Source organism: Anolis carolinensis, chromosome 4, assembly GCF_035594765.1.
Source record: "Anolis carolinensis isolate JA03-04 chromosome 4, rAnoCar3.1.pri, whole genome shotgun sequence".
Lineage (NCBI taxonomy): Eukaryota > Metazoa > Chordata > Lepidosauria > Squamata > Dactyloidae > Anolis > Anolis carolinensis.
In genome coordinates, this window is record NC_085844.1 from 216,373,976 (window position 1) to 216,400,719 (window position 26,744).

Sequence of the window (26,744 nt, forward strand, 5' to 3'; positions counted from 1 at the left end):
CCTTATATGGCTGTATGGATGCTTCTCTCTGCTTTAGCAACATGTAGGGCATCTAGGAGCATCCTTTTACTCCTTTACATATCGTAGGTAGAAGGTCACAAGGGAACTGTACAAAGAAATTCCAAAATTGCATCTTTGCTACATTCCCGTTACTCTCACTTCTTTAAATTTTTAGCAGCTTTAGACAAAAAGCCTCTTGCTTAAAATACACCAGAATAAAACTTCTAAGTGCACTGCCTCCTGCATTCTGTTATCAAGAGAAAAATATCTTGAATCTGACAGCATGAAAGAAATGAGAATTTTGCTCTTGCATAAACTCCTTGATGATGTTTCAAATAGCAAAATAATTTTATAATGCCTTAAAGACTAATATTTTTATCATGCCATAAGCCTTCTTGGGCTAGAGCTGTTTTCATCACAATTTTAAAACATCCTTATTTAGATGATAAACAGAGAACATGGCACATGTGAAGCTAGCTGATTTAAGGCAGAAAAGATATCTACAAACAAATGCATATGTATCTACAAAGTGGTCAAAAAGGAAGCAATTTATACAGTTTTGTAAATGCAAAAATGTGCTTCTACTTCCAACAGTCCCATATAAACTAATGCCTCGTTGCTCTGTGTTTTCAAATCTAGGATTACAAGGATGCTGCCAATGTATTCCCAGGTGGATTTTGCTGACAGTCCTAGCTATAAGTATTGGTAAGCATAAAACTGACTACACGCATATGCACACACATGCACACAGAGATTGTTCTACTGTTTATTCTCTTCCATTTCCCTATCTTCCTTTGCTATCTCCATTGTGTTAGATTCTATATCCCAAAACCTATGCCGCACTGATAGATGAACAGATGGCAATATGCACAGAGAAAAAAAGTTTGTGAAAAACTGGGCCAAAGGCCATAAAATGCAAATGATAACAGTCAGCCTATGACGTATCTACAGGGAATCCAAATATATACAGGAAAACAGCAGATTCTTTCACAACAGCTGTCACTGGAGATAATTCATCATTTGTTCAGTTTTATGGGTTTACATTTAAATAATAATAAACTTCATTAATATGTTTGAATATTACTAAAGAAATGCAGTGAAACCTTCACTCGTTCAAAAACATTTAATTATCAAAACTATCAAGTTTATATGTCCTGTATTCATAACTGGTACGCATGATTTCATTTATCCACATCTGACAAAATACGTCTTCTCTATGCATTTTCTAGGTAGTGCAGCAATTATTATGGTATTCTATAGTATTCTTGGCCAGAAATCTTTCATTTAAATAGAGTTCATTATTATCTGTGATTTTTTGTATCTCCCACAGATACAGGGGTTATACCGCATAAAACATTAAGATCAACAAATAAACATAATAATGATTAAGAAATTTTTCATTGTACAAGTCTCCGTAATTTTACTGCAATACAAAAAAAGAATATATATTCTTTCTTCTTACATATTTATGCCTACCTCCAGAAAGCCTCTTAGAAACATGACCTATCTTTTAAAAGTCATTCCATTTCCATGTACTCTATTTACAGATTAAAAAAGCATTGATTCTTGCCAAAACCGACAAGTCTCAATCAATCACTTAATTTTTTGCACATTAAAAAGCTTTTTGTGTGTGTCAAGAGCGACTTGAGAAACTGCAAGTTGCTTCTGGTGTGAGAGAATTGGCTGTCTGCAAGGACGTTGCCTAGAGGACGCCAGGATGTTTTGATGTTTTTATCATCCTTGTGGGAGGCGTCTCTCATGTCCCTGCATGGAGGTGGAGCTGATAGAGGGAGCTCATCCACTCTTTCTCTGGGTTGGATTCAAACCAGCAATCTTCATGTCAGCAACCCAACCTTCAAGTCATTAGTCCTGCCAGCACAAGGGTTTAATCCACTGTGCCACTAGGGGCTCCATTAAAAAGCTGTATGGAGGCCACAACAACAAATCCTGTTTGATCTTGGAAGCTAAACAAAGTCAACGTCGGCGATTAGTACTTGAGTTGAAGACTGGCAATGAGTATGTAGCTGGAGGGTACATTTCAGAGGAAGGACTTGGCAAAACCCTCTGAGTATTCATTGCTAAGAAAGCCCTATGAAATTCATGGGGTCACCATACATTGACAGGCAACTTGAAGGCATATACATGCACACACCTTTCAAACTGCTTCTTTAAATTTCTATAAATAACCCCTTTGGCCAGTCTACTTCAAAATATGCTCAAACTATTCTAAAACTATTCTTTCAACCAAGTTTCAAATCAATCTGTTGAATTGTTTTCTGAGGATAAACATTAGACTTCCCCCCGAGGCAATTTCTTATTATAATTGTTCTACTATGATTCATCCATAACACAGGCCAACACTTTGCCCTCTAATCCATTTGAGAAAAGACTTCTCCTCATTACCAGCTCACTTTCCCCTTTAGGAGGTCATGCTAATATTTTCATTTGCTCCAGTCGCCAGAACTATCTTCACAAACCTTTCTCACTACAGTAAAAGTGTTCAGTACAGGAAACCAATTTTCTGAGGAAATGAGGTCAAAGAAGAATCCTTCCTCTATTGTGCATGATGTTCTATAATCTGCAATGATCTTTTGTGAGACTGTCAGAAGAATGGAATTATTAGAAACAGGAATTGAAAAATAATTTACTGCTAGCTCCTCCTCATTCGCTTTCACAGCATCAAAGCCAACAGACTAAGCTATGCGCTTTTCTCCACTTGCGAACATCAGCTGATCAGGACACACTTGGCTGGCTTCAAGTGCATTGACAAGATTCTAATGTATCAGGTTCATTTGTTAAAAGGACAAGGCTATTAATTGCTTTCAAATTCTAGCACATCGAAGAGGATGGGTTTACCTTATTCATGGATGTGTAGACCGTGTAGCTGCGATTAGCTAAAAATGCTATAACTTGACACTATGATACTCAGAAGCCAGTTTGGCAAAGTATTTAGAGCGCTGGACTGGGAATTCGGTTCAAGTATTTGTTAAGCATTAAAGCTCACTTGGTAAATGATTAACTTTGTATTAAATGAGGTGTCGGGTGAAAGAGTAGCGGGTAAAGAGAAATGTGATTTCAACAAGCTTTCTTATGTTGGAATCCTTAGCAAAATTCATCCAGTGAAACTGACATACACTCCAACATTTCACACATGAAAACATCAGGGTGTGTTCAATATAATAAAAGTTATTAATGACGACGTATGAACAAGCTAAGAAAAGTTGCAGCTGCTTGTTTTTGCTTGAACCTACAGGGAAGGGCAAGATTTTGTCCCTTTCTCTCCTCCACCCCAATTGAATTAAATGGGCTCAAATTACTTTGTAGCAGTTTTCAGCAATTGAAGGGGCAAAGTCGAAAAAATGAAGAAGTCAGATATTTTGCCAGCAGCTGTAAAAGTGGAATGACAGCAGATTAATCATGATTACCCCTGCCAAATTGGGACAAATGAAAGATATTAGGTGGTAGTTGATCTGGAAAGGAATCTGCCACTCATTGTAGGAAAGGAAAGACTTCCCTCCTTGTTTTTTGAGATCGTGAATGCTTTTTCACACTACTGCTACAGGTGGTTGCTAACTGCATTTTTAATAATATAGTAATTAAATGCAAAGGTACAGTTAAGGCAATGTTTGGTTTGGCCCTTAGGCTAGGAGAAATTACTAAAGCATTCCCAAGAGTGCAAACAACAGAAACAAATATTGGAGAACTTGTTTGCCATACAATTTTTTATTCCAGAAAATATCAACTGCTTCTCTAAATAGAATGAAAACTTTTTTTGGATGGAAGTCTCAAAAATCTGAAGCATTTGGCTACTTATCATACTAAACGGAGGATTCTGGAATTTATAATCTAAAAATAATTTTGCTCATTTTGGAAAGAGAGATGGTGGGAAAGTACAAAAATATGCAGCCCTGCTTTAGACTGATCAAGCAAATCAGACATCTATTATCCTCTTTTCTGATGTGAGAGCCTTTTCTATGAACACTTGAGAAACTCCTCATTTTAGATATATCCCAATGGGCTTTTTAAAATCCTAGACAATACATGAACACAATGAAAGATTTTTCCACAGGAAGAAAGCACCTCTGTACAATCTCTCTCATGGTGCTACAAGAAAACAAACCTGCTCTTCTCTTATCAAGTGTTAGGTAATGAGTACCTTTGGGAGACAAACACTGAGTCAGGCAGAAATGCAATCTTAGCACTAAAAAATCTTTGTAAGTTCTCCAAGAATCCATTAGCCAAGATTTCGGAGAGTTTCGCATGTAAACAAAGAATACGTACATTTCCATCCATTGGGAATATTCTAGTTTTGAGAGGAAATCATTTCTCACGCAGGAAGAACCTCCCAGTGGACTTTCTTCAGTGAGTGTTTTTTTCTAGATGTGTGTGATGACTTATGGGCCATGTAATCCCGTTCCTAGTACTGTTGTGGCAGATGAAGAGGAAAACTTGGGTTTCCCACCGTTTCTGCCAGATTTGGAGCCCTTGCAGCTGCAGGATGTTTGTCCACAAGAAGTCAGACAAACAAACCTTGAGGAGAAATCTCCCACATTTTCGCGCCGCCTTTATTATAATCAAGATAGACACGCGCGGGAGGCGACTCGCCGAAGCGCCCGGATAGCTGCCAGACAATTAGAAGATTAAGTCTACTTCCCTTGGGAAAGTTTAAGGAGTCCTGCATCTGGACAGTTTAGGTTTCGGTTCTTGTTCCCCAGAGAAAGTCTGCTTTGGCGGGAAAACAAGATCCTATATAGATGCTTGCCCACAAAGGATTCCTTGCGGAGTCAATTCGTCAGCTTCGGGAGTAGATTGTGTGTGGACTACGCTACTCCAGTTTCCAGGACCTTGTTCTCGTTCCAGCCCTGCCTTGTTCCCCGGACCTCGCCACGGATTTCCCACGGACCCAGTTCTTGCTCCTCACTTCTTGTTGCCTTGAATCAAGCCTTGTTTGCCAAGAATCTAGTTTGCTTCCTAGCCTTGCATTAAGCTTCATGGACTAAAGGACCTTGTCAATTCCCCTCACTTTGCTTGGCAAAGTGAGTGTTTCGGTTATTGGATTACAACTTTGGACCTTAATATTTCATATTGGACATTGTTTTCTTGGACTAATTTTGACCTTTCCTGAAAGGTCTACTTCTGAACTATTTTCTACACTTGCTTTTATTAACTTTATATATTTCCTCAATAAAGATATTAGATAGATTCTGGCCTCTGTGTATGGTTATTGGTGCTCTGCAGCCTGGGTCCTGACAATGTGTTGCTCATGAGATGTTGAAGAGATATGCAGCCATGAGCAGAACACCATGCTTGTGTATTCACTATCCTTGCAGGTCATGTCCAAACAAGTAGTATGGTTTTATGGAAGCCCATGGGAGCTAACAACCACTGTGTTCACTTGAGCACTGAAAGGTGTCACCGAATCTTAGAGTCCATCTCGTCATGTAGCAAAATTGCATAGTGGAGGCCCTGCTGAATCATAACAGCCTCATTTGAAGTACTTTATCAAAGATTATTGACTTCCAAATGTTTATTGCTAGCAGCAACAAAATGATCTCTCTTTTCACAAAATTATGCTGCTAAAATGAAAAGAGCTGTGTTGACAGGGGGACAACAAGTAGGACAAAATACCCTCCACTTAGTTTTGGTGTTCAAAACATTTACACACTACTTTGAATAGTAAAATTCAGTTTACAGCAAGAATAGGCAACTGACTAAACTTGAGGGGCAGCATTGCCCCCACACACACACACACACATACATACACAGTATGCTTGGAACATACAACGTCCATTGTACTCTCTTGAAAAAATGTGAGGGTTTGTGCCCCACATTTTGTTTCCCAACAGAGAGAGATTGTTTCAAGCCATGGATGGTTGCATCCATTGATTTAAAAATCTGTGGATATGGAGGAGTGATTGTATTTGTAAAATTATTGTAAGGTACCAAGGGGTCCCAAAAGGCTGCATAGCCTCCAGCTTCAATTTATAGAAATGTATGAGTGTGGATCTTATAAATATGTTTTTATTTAGAACTTCCCTCAAGGGCATTACATCATTTTGCTTTATTAACTAACCTCGCTTTACACATCAATTAAAAAGTAACTTTAAGAGCAAACAACTCTACTAATAAAGGATAGCAGCCATGTCATGAAAGTCTTCACTTTGCCTCCCCAAAATTGGAAACGTTGTTATTGTTAGTAGTAGTAGTAGTAGTAGTAGTAATAGTAGTAGTTTTGGACGGCTCTTCGTTAAATTCTCCACTTACTGTTATCTGGTGAAATAAGAAATACGGCTCCTGTATCTTGAATTGTTGTGTAAAAGAGTGTATTTCAGCAAGTATTGTTCACAGAACAACTGACTCCAGCTGATAAGCCTTTTCCTACACATTATTAAATGTACAAGAGCACTGCTCCTTATTTAACTTGGCAAATCTATCTCCATCCAGTATTGAAAATGATAATCATGGTTGAGGGATTATTGAAGTATAGTCCAAAGGTAACATTTTCAAGCTTGACCCTTCCTTTAAACTTTGTAAGCAACCTGATGGAGCCCATGGTGGCAGAGTGAGCTAAATCGCTGAGCTGTGAACTTGCTGTCCGAAAGATCAGCTGTTCGAATCTGGGGAGCGGGGTGAGCTTCTGCTCTTAGCCCCAGCTTCTGTCAACCTAGAAGTTCAAAAACGTGCAAATGTGAATAGATCACTAGGTACCGCTCTGGCAGGAAGGTGATGGTGCCTCATGAAGTCATGCTGGCCACATAACCTTGGAGGTGTCTATGGACAACACTGGCTCTTCGGCTTAGAAATGGAGATGAGCACTAACTCCCAGAGTAGGACACAACTAGACTTAATATCAGGGGGAAACCTTTACTTTTACTTTAAGCAACCTTAAAGGATAATATTTTTCACCCTAGACTTACTTTGTGTTATTTTTTCCTTTCTTCATCAACACAACTCAAATCTGCTGACCTTCCAATACCTACAAGACTGGTTTCTCTCCAGCAATTATTAGTCAGTGTATCTCATCACCTTACCATATGTTTTGCAGTCTTTCTTTTTGCTGGGGTGTAAATGATGAACACAAAGGTTCAGGAAATTGCTCAGAGGGACCTCAATTCATTACTATAGGAAAAATAACCTCCGGATATTTTCCATTTTCTTCAGCCTTTGATGTTATGAATTTTTTTAAAAAAAAAATATTACTGTGAAATATCAGGTTAAGGAATGATGTGTATGCAGCATGCCAGCTTCTTGTCATTATGTTTGATATTGTCAAAGAGTTTCCCCATCTTTTGTGAAGAATCATGCAAAGGCTTCAGCTGGACCATTTCAGATGTGCTTTGAAGGGCAGCTAATAAATGGGTCATCACAGTTTCTATAGTTCTGTAGGTTTTAATGAGATATGTATTGGTTGGGGATTCCTACATTATACATTGCCTATCCGTAGATCAAAAGTTTCAGTTGAATTCTTCTCTTGCTTTCTCCTTCTGATAATGCTTGGTTTCTCTTCTGTTGCTTTCATCTGTATTTCAGTATCTGCTATTCAAAATTTACTAGACTGCACTGCTGTTGAACCTTTTAAAAATAACTAGAATGGTTTAGAAAAGAACTACATAACCGAAAAGTATTTTCGCATGCATGGGAATGTCTGGTGGTAATGGTGGTTGCTACACAAATCTGTTACAAGAAATGACATTAAAATTAATGATTTTGTTATCCCATAAGCTTAAAAACTGGTTCGTTGTCTGCAAGGACAAGGAAATAGTAGTTGGAAAGATTGGAGGAGAGAGAGAAAGAAAAGTATATATTTGTGTGCATATTATGTGTATGTATATGTATGTGTGTATGTGTGTATACACACACACACAGCAGTATATAGAGAAACTAGACTTTTTTAAAAAGAGGCTGAAATGGCAATGAATTGTAGGTGACATTACCATACAAAATTCAGATAAAACAATAAGCATGGCAAGCATTCGTAATAGCAGAAACTAATATTTAGTAACATTCCTTTAATGCAACCTCTCTCTCTCTCTTGCTGTCTCTCTCAATATTATAAACTGGTTGGCATCTTTGTTTAGGGGGTCAAGAATACACATTCAAATACATTCCCCATCAACTCTCCCTCCTCACATATGGTCATAATAAGGTATACAAAAATATATTACAATTAAGTTTGGTAGTATTAATGGGAGAATGCCAAAGGATGGGACTCTCTAGAGCAGAAATTAATTTTAATGCAGCTAAGAGTATTGTTATGATTCTGAGAAAAGGAAGCTTAAATTAGTGCGTACAAAACTGGTTCCATCACAACCCAATGGATCTTGAATTAGAATAGGGAAAATTATTTGCTTGAAATGTCACCAGAGGAATCCATTATTCAAAACCATGTATTTAATTTAGGTAACAAAGTGGGCAATTTTCATTTATGATAAAATAAGACATCAGAATCTTTCAGAACCTTTTTGAACATCTTCTTTGTCCCTCTTTTTTAAAGTTTCCGCAATGCAGAAACTGCAACGAATTTTTAAAGTTAACAGCAGAACTAGGAAGAAGAAAATAATAGGAAATCTACATGCATAATAGCAAGGGCTCTTCAACAAGGAACTATAGTTTGTTTGAATAATTAAGCTAAATGAATAGGTGTTGTGACTACTCCATATACTTATATATAAGTCTAGAAATTTAAGTCCAAAAATCCAACCCACAAAACCTGGGTTGACTTATCCATAGATAAATGGAAGAACTATACCTGAACTCTTACCAAAAAGGGAACTATCTCCTTCTCTGAGCAGGAGGGCAACTCAGGAGAACCTAAAAGAAGCACTAACCCTCTCAACTCTCTTCTGTGTGGCAACTCTTCTGGCCTTTTTGAATGCATGGGTGAGAAAACAGTGGCAGCTAGGAGATGGCTGCCCCCATGAGTTAGCATTGGTGTCTTCCCCTCTTCATGGAATGACCCTTGACTTAGCACTGGGTCATATCAAAATCCATTATTTTGACCTCAAAACCTACCATTGTGTAATATGTGGGGTTGACATATATGAGTATATAAACAGTAAGTTAAAATAGCTACCTGTATTATTATGAATGGGACCATAGAGATATTTATATAGCAAGGATGCTGGAAAAGTGTAGGAGAATGCATACCAATTTTCTTTAATGACAACTTTTACTCACTGGCAGTTCAGCAAATATCCTTTCCCCTCTCTTCTGTGCCTAGGCTGAAAATGTGAAGTACAGTAGAGTCTCACTTATCCAACACTCGCTTATCCAATGTTCTGGATTATCCAACACATTTTTGTAGTCAATGTTTTCAATACTTTGTGATATTTTGGTGCTAAATTCGTAAATACAGTAATTACTACATAGCATTACTGCGTACTGAACTACTTTTTCTGTCAAATTTGTTGTATAACATGATGTTTTGGTGCTTAATTTGTAAAATCATAACCCAATTTGATTTTTAATAGGCTTTTCCTTAATCCCTCCTTATTATCCAACATATTTGCTTATCCAACGTTCTGCCGGCCCGTTTATGTTGGATAAGTGAAACTCTACTGTATATATTTCTCTCATATGAACTTGTCCAAACACTAGAATCATCTTCAAAGGAATCTGTAATTAATCATTTGACCTCCTGTGTTATGGTCCTGTCCTTCTGATGTGTGGTCCTGCTTCTTGGCAGGAGGTTGGACTGGATGGCCCACAACGTTTCTTCCAACTCTATGCTTCTATGATTCTATAAGCTTAACTAGAAGTTACTGTCCTGATAATTCAATACTACCACTCTTCAGACAAACAATATCGCCATTTGCCAAACACATACACACACTTAAAATTCCCAACATCCCTATTTCCATGCTCCAACAATTCTCAAATTGCATGATTTGATTCTACTTTTGACCATCGCAAATTGTTCCACAAGCCATTCTACAATCCACTATAATATCTGTAGGCTTAGTATTGCTCCCTAACCCATGAAAGCTAGTTCTGATCATTCTGTGAAACATGGATGCTTTTTAACACTACTGTAATAAGTATACAATTATTTTTGAAAGCTTGATAGAATCTGCAAAGGCTGTAATTGCAGAACATTGAGCAAAAAAAATTGCTGTGATGTTGGAGTGGCCTTTGCTAGTAACAAAGACTATTAAATTAACTGGTCTAACGCAGTTCTGGAAAATGAATAAAAAATTGCATTAAATTGCTGTGCAGATGAGTTCTTTGTTCACTGGAACAGAGATGGATATCTTTTCTGTCTGTTTGATTGTTCTGAATGTTTTCATATGTTTTCTTATCAAACATTTTTAAAGGCAACACTGTAAAATCGATTTAAAACCCAGATTTGTGGTAAAGAGGCATTTTATTTTGCTTCTCTTGATAGCTGCTGAAATATTGAAAAAACATATCTACAGCATAATCAGTAGAATAAACACTGATATTGTTTAGAAAACTACAGTATTGAGCTGCTTTAAATAAATGAAGGCATCTTTCAAAAGAACAGTAGAAATTATGGTTCAGATGTGGGGTAATAAAGACAGAGGGGTGCATCTACACTGTAGAATTAATGCAATTTGAGATCAACAGCATAGCTCAACACTATGGAATCATTGTAGCTTACAAAATCTTTAACTCTCTCTGCCAAAGAAAGCTGGTGCCTAACAAAACAAAAACATCTCAGGATTCCATAGCATTCAGCCATGACAGTTACATTGGTGTCAAATTGCATTAATGCTTTACGGTGTAGTAGATGCACCCTGAATGATCTTTTTAAGTGGTGTGAATTAACTTGTATGACTTTCTTGGACACCTTTTGTATTTGTTTTGCAGCCTGAGGATGAAGGAGAGATGAAGGCTGGAAACAGCTCTGGATAATTAATTTTCCTGTTTATATAGTTTGTGTAGCTTATTTATCTAGTTTCCCTAGCTTAAGAGAAAAGGGTCAATGTGTTGTCAAAGGCTTTCATGGCCGGGATCACAGGGTTGTTGTATGTCTTTCGGGCTGTGTGGCCATGTTCCAGAAGCATTCTCTCCTGACGTTTCAGATGTGGGCGAAACGTCAGGAGAGAATGCTTCTGGAACATGGCCACACAGCCCGAAAGACATACAACAAAAGGTTCAATGTTTGTTTCACTTTGATTTGCTTTGATTCTACCACTGTAGAGTTTGAGATGATGGATCGTATCAACAAAGAAGTTGGAATGTGTCTCTGCAGTAAATAATAATAATAATAATAATAATAATAATAATAATAATAATAATAATAATAATATATTTATATTCCGCCACCATCTCCCAGAGGGACTCGGGGCAACTCATAAAACACTCAAGGTGTGACACAAAATATACCATCTGCTGCATCATTTACTATCAATAAAGCTTATGCTATACCACAGCAACAATGTGTTCCAGCACCAAGAGAATCCTTGAAGAGCCCTGTAACTTCACCCATTTGTGGCACTAGACATAACTCAGCCTTATGGATGATTACATGAAAGGAAGTCTCCAGATAGTTCAATGGGAATTGCTCCTCACATTGTGCTCATCGGACCGCAGCCTTGAAATTGGAACATGCAGGAATCCTTTTAACAGCCTCATATCCCACTGGAAACTTTCCCATTTCTACTTCAGGCATTTTTAAAAGGTCAGGAACTATTAGGGCTGAAGTAACCCAGACTTCAGTTCAATTCAATTAATATCCAGACGGCTTTTTACCAAGACATTACTGAGCATGGAAGCCCATTGATTGAATAAAATAGTGTGTTGACTCACATTCCAGGTAGCTGAAAATGTAATCCAATCCTTTGGGAGACAGGAAGGCCAAGAACGGGAAGTGGATAGTGGAGTCCTTGCCAGCAAGAAGGTTTCATGCAGTGAATATTTGTTTCTTCCTCTGTACAATTCCTGCTTGTCATTTCCCCCTTTCTTTTCTGTAAGAGCTGATGCTGGTAAGGTTATTACGCTATCTTGCAGTGCACTGACATTTTGTATCCCCTCTCTGAGTATGCGCAGGGTGCAGTCTGCAGGAGGTTGTATTATCCCCTATTTGCTTATGATAATAATAAACGAACTATTTCTATTGTACTCTGCCAGAGTAGTTGAAAAGCAGCACAAAAAAGAAGCACTTACCACTGTACATGGCAGGAAGATGGCATTTCCTGATAAACTCCCATTTGGCTTTTACCTTCTCAGCGTGTGCCCTGTTATTAAATATGAATTGGCCTAGCAGCTGCTCTTTCTTTTGATTCGCCGCCTTTCAAATAACACGGCTACTACTCATGACTGTACTAAGAGTGCAAACTTCTCAGAGAAAAAGCCCTCAGAAGCTGCACTATTTCTCAAGGAAAAAACAGCCATCCATTCAACTACTATTTGAGAATGTGGCCATTTAACTTGGAGAGATCAAGAGAGAAATGTTCTCCAGCATTTTCCAGGGGGCTTAACACATGTATAATGTGCTGTTACACCAGCATAAGACACTTTTTGAAGCACTATATGGCAGCAGTCTAGACGTGGAAGAAAGAGCTAGAGAGAGCTGCCCTTCTGGTTCCCAAGTAATTCAGAAATTGGAAGGACGTCCTTTGACAGATATGACTTCCCTTACTTTGTCTCTTTGTCGTCATAACAAGACAGAACTAGAGAAAGCTGCCCTTTTGGTTCCCAAGTAATTCAGAAACTGGAAGGATGTATTTTGACATATTTGACTTCCCTTGCTTTGCCGCTTTGTTGTCATGACACCTGCCAATATTTTAGCCATGTTTTTCCATGGCTACTAAGAAGCCCACCACTACTCCTTATCCTGTGCGATTATATCAGCCATCAGAATTACATCCTTGACACCAAACTGTCTTGAGTCCCAGCTTGAGAGGAAAGGCAAGATTTATAATGGTGTTCCATGCAGTCATGCCAGCCACATGACCTTGGCGGTGTCTACGGACAACGCCGGCTCTTCGGCTTAGAAATGGAGATGAGTACCAACCTCCAGAGTCGGACACGACTGGACTTAACATCAGGAGAAACCTGTACCTTTACCTTTACCATACACACACACACACACACACACACACACACAAATTGATACCAGGTCATGAGTTACATAGAACAGGCAAAAGGGAAAATGTGAGTAACCGAGCTTTCTTCTCCTTCTGTTTATTATCCAGCATCAGACAAGAAACTGTAGTGTAGCTTTCTTCCAACTGGTGTTCTCCATGCAGGCTTTCACACTACAGAATTTTAATCACTAGGATTCCACTTTAGCCTAGAGGCACCAGATTTTAATTGGATTTTGGAAACTTAGGAGGAGCAGCCCTGATGAGGATTTGGCTGGGAGACTCCCAACAGATATCAGGTGTTATAGACTATTGTTTCAGGGGAAGGAACTGACAAAACCATCTCTGAGGATTCCTTGCTCATCTCATAGTAAACTGCATGAAAATCATAGGGTTGAAATTGGTCAACAAGACATTTGAAGGCACATATATGTATGTTACGTAGATCATAGTACTATTCTATGAAACTCTAGGATTTAGCACTTCATGGATTTGGCTTTATTCACTGGTATCCACTATGAGTTCCACTTGTTTTCAGAATCTTTTTCCACTCAGCCTTCTCAACTGATGTGGCTATGGGAAGAAGGAAATTACTGAAGTTTTCTCAAGAACTGTGGCATCTATAGTGAGGATTTCATGGGGTTTGTCCCACCTTGTTAATAGATGGAGTCATCTGAGATTGTGGTTTGAGGACAAAGAGTGACATGAGAAACTGCAGGTTGCTTCTCGTGTAAGAGAATTGACCATCTGCAAGGGCATTGCCTAGGGGATGCCCAGATGTTTGATGTTTTTACCATCCTTGTGGGAGGCATCTCTCATGGAACTAGAGCTGATAGAGGGAGCTCATCTGTGCTCTCCTCAGGTTGGATTTGAACTGGCAACTTTCAGGTCAGCAACCTACCTTCAAGTAAGCAATGAGTAACCATTGCGCCACCGGGGGCTGCAGTACAAAGGGTGAAAGCCTAGAAAAACAACCCATAGATCCAGACTGGAAATACATCTTCATGTACAGAGTGCAGAGTGCTTTTGGAACTGCCAGACATTCAATGACCTAAAACTATTAAGAATTCACACTTAGACTAACATCAAACTAGTTCCGTTTGTTCTTTGGTTAAAGATATGCCAGCAAAACATTTTCTGTCCTATAATCTGTTGTTCTTGACAGCTTAAAATGAGCTTCTTTGTTATGTCCCTGAATATTTAGCAGTGTGCATATAAATGTGGCCCTATATTCTGAGCTATAGAAAACATACTTTGTCTGAATGTCTGTCAAAGGGCAAACTTGTTTGAATGTGTGCTCAGATTTTAGGGCTACTTGGTCCCCAGTCGAAGCAACTCCTGGAACGATTCCATCAGTGTTGCCTCCTAAAAATCTTGCAAATCTCTTGGGAAGACAGGTGGATAAATGTCAGCGTGCTGGAAGAAGCAAAGACCACTAGCACTGAAGCAATGTTCCTATGCTGTCAACTTTGCTGGACTGGCCACGTTGTCCAAATGCCCGATCACCATCTCCCAAAGCAGTTGCTATACTGTCAGCTCAAGAACAGGAAATGTAATGTTGGTGGATAGGAAAAAAGATTTAAAGATGGGCTTAAAGCCAACCTTAAAAACTATGGCATAGACACTGAGACTTGAGAAGCCCTTGAGCGCTCTAACTGGAAGTTCAGCTGTGACCAGAAGTGCTGCAGCATTTAAAGAGGCACGAATGAAAGGCTTAAGGGAGAAACATGCCAAGAGTAAGGTGTGTCAAGCCAACCTTGATCAGGACCACCTTCCACCTGGAAACCAATGTCCTCACTGCAGAAGAACACGTGGGTCAAGAATAGGTCTCCACAGCCACCTACGCATCCACCACTAAGACACTACACTTGGAGGGCCATCATCTTCAGGCTACAAGGGATTGCCTAAGTAAGTAAGTACTAGAGTTGGTGTCACCCAGGGCAGTATTTCATGGTGTCATCCCCATGGACCTCCTCCTGTACCAGACCATACTTCAATACTTAGCTGTAATACCATAAATGAAAGCAACAGTGTGGGATCATAGGACGCGTTGACAAAACCACATGATTCAAAGTGACCTTGTAATTGGGTAACAACGACGTCTCTGACTTGAGCATGGGAATGTTCAAGAAGTAAATTATCATAGAGTTGTAGCCTTGTTGGTATATTGATAACGTACATGTAAGCTAGGCTTCTGAAAAATGTTTTTGAAGTTCCATCTAATTAAAAAATAACACGTTTCTGGTGAAACACTGCACAGAGTTTTTTTTAGAGACTGTCATTTTGGTGTCACTCTCTCATATGGTGTCGCCTGAGCTATTTTGCATTTCTATTTAAATGATATCCAGCCTGGCTAAATTGCATCTACATGCACCCAACTTTTATGCAAATTTGTCTCCTCTTTCATGACACTCATGCGAACTCTTGGATGAACCTATATTATTAGGAAGATGTAATCTCCATTATCCCAAATGCCACTGAGAGTGCAAATGGCTAGTAGTGGGTGTTTGCAGTTAGCATGCAGCAGATAAGCTGGGAATCAGAAGTACTAGGTAACACAGTCTAATTTTGTAGAAGACAAGTTTAACTAGGAGGGGACCCAAATTTGGAGAACTTGGGACCCATGGTATTAAAACAAATTCCTTTTTTCTTATTTACCATTTCTCTTCTGAGTGATTGCCAATTGTGTTAGATTACAGACTGGATGTCACAAGGAGGGGGGATCAATAAAAAGGAAACTGTCACTGCTTGAGTTAATGTAGGAATAAATTCTGACTAGGAAATGATAACCTGCCATCCTAGATCATTTAGCTTCCTTAGAACAAAGCACACTAATAATAGTAATCTCAATTAGAACCAATTTGATGTCTAAGAATGGACTACCAAATGACAGCTGAAATCTTGTCTATAGCAGCCTACATTAGTCCCTGGCTACAGAATGAAATATTTGCATACAGCTGCAATATATCCATTCAATGTGATAAGAACCAAGTTTTTACAGGAGGTTTGTTTTTATGCTTCAGCTTATTAATTGTTTCCATATAAAATAACTCCATTAGGAAGAGATCCTTTTAAAAACTAAGCTACCAAGGTAAATCAGTAATTGCTCTTGTGAATCAGACCATGATAAGCACATTTGCAAAAGCAATGTTTTGAACTGCAACATCACCACAAAGGTTGCCAGCTCAGGACCAAACCAGGCCCTGAGTTCTCTCTCCCCCCCCCCCCCCCATATTATGCCATTCAGATAAAAAGATCCAAGGTCTAGCAAGTACAAAATAAACATTTCTAAAAGACAGTGCTCCTATCCTGGGATTCCTTGCTCTCAGCCTGAGGAGAAGAGACCCTGAGATATGTGAATCTTAAGACCTCTTGTTATTTTTGGAATTACAGTCCCCAAAGGCTGACTTTTCCAGACTCTGGGCAGAAGTAAAGTATTATCTATCTTTGTCCCAGTTACCAAGCACAGAAATATTGCTTAATTAGGTTACTGTAGTCAAAGCAGACACAGAGGATTGGATGGTTGTCATAACTATTTGCATAACTACTCTGTGAGATGTGTTGTCGAAGGCTTTCGTGGCTGGAATGACAGGGTTGTTGTGTGTTTTCCGGGCTGTATGGCCATGTTCCAGAAGTATTCTCTCCTGACGTTTCACCTACATCTATGGCAGGCATCCTCAGAGATTGTGAGGTGATATACCTCACAACCTCTTAGGATGCCTGCCATAGATGTGGGCGAAACGTCAGAAGAGAATACTTCTGGAACATGGTCATACAGCTGGAAAACACACAACAACCCTACTCTGTGAGCTTTATCAATAGTTTCAGGACTATGGAATATTGTTAATAGCATCTCCCTTAGAACACGAGTTTTGTGTCTTTGAACATATATTGAAGAGCAATATAAGAACAAACAGAAATGTAAAAATATCACATGTAGCCAGGGCAGAAAGAAGACAACTAGAGGAAGGGGTGTAGTTCAATAATAGTGTACAAAATGTCCCAGGTTCACTCACCAGCATCTTCAATTAGAATTGGAGAGCCACCATCAGTTTGCATAAACAAGAAAGAACAATGGGTCCAACAATGGGAAAGTTATTTTGGATTGTTGTTGTTTATTCATTCAGTTGCTTCCGACTCTTCGTGACCTCATGGACCAGTCCACACCAGAGCTTCCTGTCGGCCATCGCCGCCCCCAGTTCCTTCAAGGTCAAGCCAGTCACTTCAAGGATACCGTCCATCCATCTTGCCCTTGGTCGGCCTCTCTTCCTTTTTCCTTCCATTTTCCCCAGCATCGTGATCTTTTCCATGCTTTCCTGTCTCCTCATGATGTGGCCAAAATACTTCAGCTTTGCCTCTAATATCCTTCCCTCCAGTGAGCAGTCGGGCATTATTTCCTGGAGGATGGACTGGTTGGATCTTCTTGCGGTCCAAGATACTCTCAGGATTTTCCTCAAGCACCAAAGATCAAAAGCATCTATCTTCCTTCGCTCAGCCATCCTTATGGTCCAGCTCTCGCATCCATAGGTTACTATGGGGAATAACATTACTTTCACTATGTGGATCTTTTTTGCCAGTGTGATGTCTCTACTCTTCACTATTTTATCGAGGTTGGACATTGCTCTCCTCCCTCCCAAGAAGGAAACGTCTTCTGATTTCCTGGCTGCAGTCTGCATCTGCAGTGATCTTCGTGCCTAGAAATACAAAGTCTGTCACTGCCTCCACGTTTTCTTCCTCTATTTGCCATTTATCAATCAGTCTGGTTGCCATAATCTTGGTGTTCTTGATGTTTAACTACAACCCAGCTTTTGCACTTTCTTCTTTCACCTTGGTGATAAGGCTCCTCAGCTCCTCCTCACTTTCAGCCATCAGAGTGATATCATCTGCAAATCTAAGGTTGTTAATGTTTCTTCCAGCAATTTTAACTCCAGCCTTGGATACATAAAGCCCTTCACGTCACATGATGTGTTCTGCATACAAGGTAAATAGGTAGGGTGAAAGTATACAGCCCTGCCGTACTCCTTTCCTAATCTTGAACCAGTCTGTTGTTCCATGGTCTGTTCTTACTGTGGCTACTTGGTCTTTACACAGATTTCTCAGGAGACAGACAAGGTGACTTGGTATTCCCATACCACCAAGAACATGCCACAGTTTATTATGATCCACACAGTCAAAAGCTTTAGAATAGTCAATAAAGCAGAAATAGATGTTTTTCTGAAACTCCCTGGCTTCATCCATTATCCATCGGATATTGGCAATTTGGTCTCTCATTCCTCTGCCTTTTCTGAACCCAGCTTCGACATCTGGCAACTCCATGTATTGCTGGAGTCTGCCTTGCAAGATCTTGAGCATTACCTTACTGGCATGGGAAATAAGTGCCACTGTACGAAAATTTGAGCATTCTTTAGTGTTTCCCTTTTTTGGTATGGGAATATAAATGGATTTTTTCCAATCTGATGGCCATTCTTGTGTTTTCCATATTTGCTGGCATATGGCATGGCATATGGCATTACTGCTCTTCAAAATCTCCAGTTGTTTACTCCAGCTGTTTACTAGAGTTGGAGATGCTGGGAACTGAATCCAAAATTAACCTTTCTGAACTTTGGAGTACACTGATTTAGCACAATATATGGTAGTTTCTCTATTTTAAAATGCAGTAAGCAAAAGCAATGAGAAATGGGAGAGAGTGACTGCTAAACTTCTATTCCATATAGGCCTAAAGTCAGCATACTGGATCTTGTATTTTGATCAAGTGCCCTACCACAGGACAGGTTATTTCCAGTAATTCCCTGGAATCTCTCCCTTGCCATAACACAGCCCCATTTTGCTTGACCTATCAACCTTTGCAGATTTCATAATCTTTTGTATTTTAATTAATTGTAAATGGCTTTAACTCTACACTATATTGATTGTTTTAAATAACAAGATGATAGATACTGTGCTTTTCTATGTTTGACTCTCAATTTGAAGAGAAAAGCTGAGACAAAAAATGAAGGCGAGATGTAAATGACTTCTGATTTTGGTTGCCAAAACCAGAATTTACATGTGGGTGCAAGAAGGAAGGCTGATTATTTCATCGAGATTTTCAAGGCTTTGCTCCTTAGTAAACAGGATTAAGATATTGGCTTTAGTCATGGGCAATGTGAGTCACATTTTATATTAATGGAACCTAATTATGAATTTTGGCCAAGATGTTCTTTTAAATGCTTTTTAGAGCTAGCTGTATGCTTTTTGTGTATTGTGTTTTTATTTTCAAATTGCTGATTCCAGTTCTTTTATCTAAGTGCTTTTGCAATGCCTGTTTCAAACAACTGAAGATGAACGATGAGGCAGTAAGTTAGTTTGGCCGGTCCTGTTGTAGAACATAATTGCTGTTCTCAAATTTTTCACAATATGCTCATTACACTATGACAATGCAGGAAAGCATGTTTCTTCTTCTACAGTGTGGCGGGGAGCCAGTGCCTTTTGCAATTATCTCTGCCATTCCCTGTCATCCAGCAAAAGCTAGTTCTTTTTCTTCTCCATCAAACCTAATAGGCCCTATTAACAATAAAAAGGGCAAGCTACATGTTATGCAGAAGCACACATAATGATGGCCCGACAGTCATTTTATTTACTCAGAACAGCTCTCTCAGAAGAAGCAGTTTTGAGCAGACAAATGGCAAAAAAGGAAGAAATGCTTAACTCTTTCTTCACATGCTGCATTTTTGCTTCAAAGGGTATCCACCCAGATGAAAACCAGGGTGTGTAGCCAAATAACATCAGAATGCTGTCAAGGAGACAAAAGGCATTAATGAGGAAGAATGCACAAGCTATGAGACTCTGCAACAGTTTGCTTTTTCCCAAATCTACAGGGAAGGACAAGATTCTGCCTCCTCATCTCTCCCTGGGTTTAAATTACTTTTGCACTTGGAACTCAGTTTTCAGCAACTGAAAGGAAAACTTGCAGAAATAGAAAGAAACAAGAACATTTTGCCAGGATTAATCAGGACTATCCATAACAAATTGGAACTACTGAGGGGGGGGGTGGGATTGAGCTGGTAGGTTTTAAATGGTACAGTTTTAGGAAAGGCTGCGAGCCATTTTGGGTCTTGGCCCCAGGGATAAAAGCAGGATATTATTACTATCATTACCAATACCACTACCATCACCATGACTATGAAATCTGCCACTCATAATAGGAAAAGAAAGAATGAAGTTCTCCCTTTGCTTTTTAAGGTCATAATAATGAACTACAGAGGTGTATTTTTTAAAAAGCAGAGTTATTAAATGAGTTAATGGTGTACAAATTGCTTTTGATCTCAGTTTGCAACAACTGAAATAAATGAGAGTCAAAGAGGAAAAAGTGCGAGGGGAAAAAAGAAAGGAAGACATTTTAAGGACAGCTGAAAAACTAAAAGGACAGAGGATTAAGACAGTGCACACCAGATCATAACAATTGGAAAGATTGACACTGTATCATTTCTTTGCCGCTATAACATCTAGCATTGCAACTAAGACTTGCTTGATTTCTTTGCAAACATGTACCTGGAACTGCAAGGGAGACCATAGCCTTGAGGGAAACAATGTGAGTAGAAAAGAAGCAGAAAGGTTAAGGATGCCTTCATGCTTCTGAGCATATTATCCTCTGCTGGTGTTGTTTTGTCCGTGTTGTTACCTGTGTTTGCACATCACAGACAGTTGGCTCTGCAGACCTAGAGCTTTCCTGTCTGAGAAAACAAATGCTTCCAAATGCACTATAAAGTGCTGCTTCCCTGAATAGGATGAATCAAATGTTCTTTCTCATTTCAGGGAAGAACATGGCTGCCATTTGCCCACCCTCCTCCCATTGCTATCTTTCCCTGTGGATTCAAGTAACACCTTTTTCAAATGATGAGCTGGATTCCATTCAGGCACCTTCAATCGATGGTACAGAAGGTCCAAAGGCAGAGTTATTGTTCAGACAATAATAGTGGGTGAGTCAACAAGAACACAGTATGAGCCTCTCTGTTCCTAGACTGATCTTGCCACGTCAACAGCAAGAGAAAATCTTTAAGCTCCCCTCTGAGCTACAATACTCAAGAGCATGAGATACATCACAGTAGAGGGTTTGTACTGTGGAAGGAAGGGGGGGGGAAAAGAAGAGACATTGAATAAGTGGATATTGCAGGATACATGCTCCTATCTGCTGCCAAAAGCTGTTCTCAGAATGAAAATACGCGGGCAGTGTCACCTGGAATGGGAACTATTCAGTGAGTCTGCAAGTTGGTCATCTCCACTGAAAACTGTACAGTTTAATTCTGATATGTTTAGGGTGCGGTGTACGTGGCCACGGCAGTTACATGAAATTATGACTCTTGTAGGACTTGTCCACTGATTTTGAAAAAATGAGTCCACAAGAATTATTTATTTATTTTATCTACATCCTGCCTTTATTTAATATGAATCCAAAATGCCTTATTGTGTAAATTAAAACAAAATGCCTAACACAGTTTTGTAGGTACTATGAAACTTTAGAAGAATTAAACAGTCAATTTAAATAATTTAAATAAAAAGAGCAGCTCTACAACATTGTGACTAGTATAAAGTTGCAACTACAGGCTGTGTCTCCCTTATCTAGAATTCCTTGGGCCAAAGGGGACTAGTCACACATCCAGCGCCCATTGGGTTGTTACTCAAGGAGCGATGGTGGAGGAAAAAGTAAAAAGGGAAGGGAGGAATCTGCTTATAGAAAGACCCTGTAAAAAAAACCCAGATGTTCCAGGTGCTTTCCCAGCTGCTAGCACATTTTAGCAAAGTTCCAACACTCATTGTGCTGGGGGACTACAATGTCCATGCCAAGATCACCCTTTTGGGAGTGGATCAGGACTTCATGGCTGCGATGACAACCATGGGGCTGTCCCAAACTATAACTGGGCCCACTCACATAGCTGGTCACACTCTGGACTTGGTTTTTAACACAGGCGAAGATGAGGGCATTGGTATGGGGCAACTTTCCATCATTCCGTTGTCATGGACTGATCATTACCTGATCAGATTTAGACTGGCCATGACTTCTAACCTCTGCAGGGATCGGGGACCAATTAAGATGATCCACCCCAAGGGACTTATGGGTTCAGATGGATTCTTGACGGCTCTTGGGGAGTTTCTTGTCATGGCAGCAGGTGAGCCTGCCAAAGCCCTGGCAGACCTCTGGAATAGATCACTCCTGAACTCTACCTTTCACTTACCAGAGCCAAATCGGCCCCTTGGTTCACCAGGGAGCTAATGGTGGTAAAGCAGGTGAGGCGGAGACTAGAGTGCTACTGGCGGAGTACTCAAGATGAATCTGACAAATCTTTCTTATGGCCTACTCCACGACAGTGAAGGCAGCCAAGAAAGTTTACTCTACAAGCACTAAAGATATAAATGGGACTCGCTACAGGAAACATACAACTTCCTTGTTGCAATAGCTCCACTGGCTTCTAGTCTGTTTTGCGGAACAAGTCAAAGTGCCCATCTATAAAGCTCTTTATGTCTCAGATCCAGGTTATATCAAGGATTGTCTTCTCCTGTATGGACCCATCTGTACTTTGAGATTTTCTGGACAGGCTCTTACTTCTGTCCTACTGTTATCACAAGTACATCTGGTGGGAACCATGGAGAAGACCTTTTTAGTGGTTGTTCTGGATCTTCCTTCATACAAAAGTTACACTAGTACTTAGCATGCAACTTATATCAATTGGGCAAATAAAAGAAATAGGAATATATTTTGTTTTGTTGTTTTCAAAAGTCATTGGAAAGGGCAATGCACTAAACAATGCTTTCAGACTTACACTTTTAAAAATGAGAACTTATATTTTTGAGTAAGGTTGAATTCTGCTTCATTATATCAATGCTTCCCCAGCAGAATCACGAATCTGCACATAAGTACACTTTCTACAGAAATATCTTTTATTAAGAGTTTTTGTTCAGATTTCTGCAGTATTATTTTCAGCCATCATGCTATGCCTTACCAGCTCAAAAGTACAGAACATTTCAAAAAACCTGAAAGCTTCCGAAGAGAGCAGCAGCATATTCAGTCTGACGGCACCTTTCACATTTTTCTTGTAAAGACACCAGTTTTTCAGAACTTCAAAGCAAACACCAGAGCCATCTAAAGGCTGACCTTAAGATGTAGCAATGATCAGAACACTGATTTGAGAAAGACAAATCCTTATATCTGTACATGTATTTTACTTGTCTCTGTGATGCATCTGCTTAGAGTGCTAATAAAATCAAGCAGGAGCAGAGTGAATATCGCTGAAGCCTAATGGGCCCCATGTCAAGTGATTTGGGGAAGATATTCCCAAGGCTCATTTACACCAAGGTAAATCATAAGACTATCTGCATTAAGAAATGCAGAGGAAACTGGGTTTTGTTTCATGTGTGGGGCATCAGGCTTCAAACGCATAATGTTACCCGTTTTTTTCTTTAAAAAATCTGAAACTACTTGCATATAAGATATAAAGCTCTCTTATTTTAGTATTCGGTTAGCTTGAATGCCTTTATACCATTTAGCATTCCATTCACAGAGTACTTTTCCTAAGTCCTCAAAGCCTTTTAATATATTGCTTCTATAATCCTTTCCAAGCTCCCCTGAGAGAGATCAGTATGATTATTCACTTCATAGTGCACCTTACATTAAAGGATGAATGAAGTAGAGGGATACTGATTTGCCTACAAGCTTCCAAAATCTCATATAAAGTAATTATTGAGACAAGGGCATCTAGAGAATGCCCACCCATTTGTTTTTGCTTCTCTGTATCTTTCTTGGTCTATGTGCTATAGCCTTCAGTTTTCTTTTTGACTCCAAAAACATATTTCCCTTCTCCCAAAAAGGTAGTTTCTTTGTTTTTCTTTGGAATGAAAGGATGTTCTATGAGGTTCCAGTCTCAACAATGGACACTCTTTTACACATGCAAATGAGAACCAGCTTTTAGATCAGCTTCTTTTGCTTATTTCCTTTCCTATCATAAGATGGATTTCCCAAAATAATAAGCATAAGTTATCTTTTTAGAACACAAGAACATTCAGAGTTATTCCTCCTCTTCCTACCACAACTGCACTCTGCTTAATATAGATATCAAATATTCCTACACTTGTAATAGCTTTGACAGGTTTCATTTTTCATGCACTTGTGTTGTCATTGCAGAAGTGGCACCTGTCAAAAAATAAAATCCCTTCTGGACAAGTGTTAAAAGAGCCAGGAGATATGCCCCTTTTCAGTCTGACAACCTGTTCCTCCACCTCCTCAGCTTGTAACATTGCCAAAAGGAAGAACAGAGCATATTTTGCACTCCGGCAATGGTGGCACCACAAGCATATTGCAGAGCAGGTTTTTTAATAATACAGACAGACCTCCTTGCCAACTCAGGTGTCCCCTGACAATCTTGTTTCCTCTTGTAACCCTTTGTGCTGTTGTGCAGCAACACCTGGTGCCAGCTCCAAGCCTGCTCCTTGTTGTTGGCTATATTCACTGCCTTCTATAACGAGGCACAAAAGCATGAAGGAATGACAAACAGATGCTTCCCAATCACAGGTTGGCAACAACAGAAAAGTGCAGACATGGCTGTGGAGGTGACAAGGTCATACAGGGTCGGGAAGGAAGCAACTGCTAAGGAAGGAGGAAAGAGTCCATTAACAGACCCAGTGTGCTTCATAGCTTGGCACTTGGATGGATGGCTCCAGATCTCAGAACGGGGATCTCAGAAGGGCACCATCACCTTTCACGGCTGCATAGAATGCAGCATTTTACTACTTGCTTTTTCCTCTTTGTAGGCAGAGTGGATTCAGTAGTAAATTCTGAGGTGCAGCCCCCACAATACACGGTCTCCATAACTGTACTGCTAACAAGAGGTTTTTAAAAATGCAAGTTGTTTTGTCAGTCCATATTAACAGGCCACTTCTTTTCTTCTTTCTCAGAAGTGGGTATTTTGTAGATTTACTGGGTCATAACTGCCCATCCAAATCCAACCCACCTCCAAAACTGTGCATTACAATAGCAAAGGTACACAGTAATATGTTGTTATTGAGTGCATCTGTTTCACCTCCCCAGCTACTTTGTAACTATGGAAGCCAGAAAGGCAACAGATGAATCATGGCCACTACTAATGAAAATATCCAATTTTTCCAGCTTTGTCAGCTCTGACTCTACTGCCAGGTGTTCAACCTTTGATTCTCCATATGAGTCAGCTTGAAGGCATATAGCAACAGCATTTTCATTTAACTTCGGGTGCACAGATCTTTTGCATATTGGATAGGTTGGGTACCACATATGGCCGAAAGAATGCAAAGGTAATTCTAATGCTTCTGATTTTGATATTTCCCCTCCCAAAGCATATAAAACATTTCAACTCTCTGTATCTCTATTGAGAAGTAAGCCCTCAATGCAACAAGTTTCAGGCATGCAAAGCACAGCTTAAGGTATTTAAAAAACAGGATATTTAAAGTTTAAATATATCGTTCAAAGAGAAAAGTATTTAAAAATGTAATGCCTCTAAATGGCTCTAGTCTCCTGAGATTTTAAAATTAATTATCCTGCTTCAATAGCTGAAGAGAGTATCCTTCTCCATCTCTGTCTGGGTCTGTTAAAACCAGCCATCTCTAGTTGTTGTTTTTAAAGCAAACTATAGTGAGCACCTAGATGTGCTTAACGTGGTTAAGACTAGCCCAAATGTCACAAACACTTCAAATATGCCTTTGTGCATAATAGTGCTTTTCTCTGGTCCAAATGTTACGCAAAATTGAGCAGGGATGGAGCAGAAGGACCTGACATGATGTTGAATCCTTGAAGCTTTCGATTTATGACAAGGTGGAGTTTGGGATATGTCAGATTAGGCCTGCTAGGTGCAAAATCAGAGTTTACTTTGTACTGAGAGCTGTAACAGTGATACAACAATAGAAGCTGGAAAAGTAGCTGAGCAGATTTGGAAAGCTGTAATCCAAAAATTACCTTTCCCCAAGCTCTTATCCTGTAGATCAGGCCCTTTTATACATGAACACATACGCACATGGATTTTTCTCTAGCACTAAATGGAACATCTATGTCTTTTAAGAGGAAGGAAGAAGTATGAAAACTGTCACATTAGGAAGTCTAGAGTATAATTTAAGTGCAAAAACAGTGCAAAACAGTGTGTCAAAAGTGGATAGTGCTCTAGCAACAGGAGAGAAGGGTCTGAATTTTCAGTCTGCTCAGATATGTGTTGAAAGGTAAGAGTTTATCATTTCTTACAACCACATCTGGATGTTTTTAAAATGCAGGAATAGCAGAGAAACATGAATGTGTAGCTCTGGGACTACTCCTGCCAAGCAGGAGTAATGAAATCTTCTGTGTGAAGTGGCACAATCATCTTTGCTTTAGCAAGAGAACTGATAATAAGAATTTCAAGTTTTACCATTTTTATAGATAAGCACACTGTTTAAGAAAGGCTTATTTTCGTAAACGGCTTTGGGTTTTTGGTAGAAAGTCCTTTGGCTATTTGGTCTATATGAATATTTTAAACAGCATAATACCCTTGGCATTGCTAGTGAAGAAACAGATTATCTCTTGAACATATCCATTGAAATAAAGTAAAGCAAGAACTGAGACTATGGAAGTCTGATCAGCTATTCAGACTGTGAAAGTGATATGACAGAGCAGAGCATTTTCATATAGGGAGGTTCTTTCCCATTCTCCATAGGGGTCCCGCAGAGCTC

General features: G+C 39.4%; 1 protein-coding gene and 1 long non-coding RNA gene across 2 annotated transcripts in view; one reads left to right on the forward strand and one right to left on the reverse strand.

Moving 5' to 3' along the window:
* necab3 (N-terminal EF-hand calcium binding protein 3) overlaps positions 1-26,744 on the reverse strand; it is a 103,985-nt gene that overhangs the window by 60,628 nt on the left and 16,613 nt on the right. The gene's annotated exons all lie outside the window — the stretch shown is intronic.
* On the forward strand, positions 638-21,162 carry LOC134298453 (uncharacterized). Its single transcript, XR_010005551.1, has 2 exons — positions 638-705; positions 20,841-21,162. It is a non-coding gene; the product is annotated as an uncharacterized LOC134298453 (long non-coding RNA).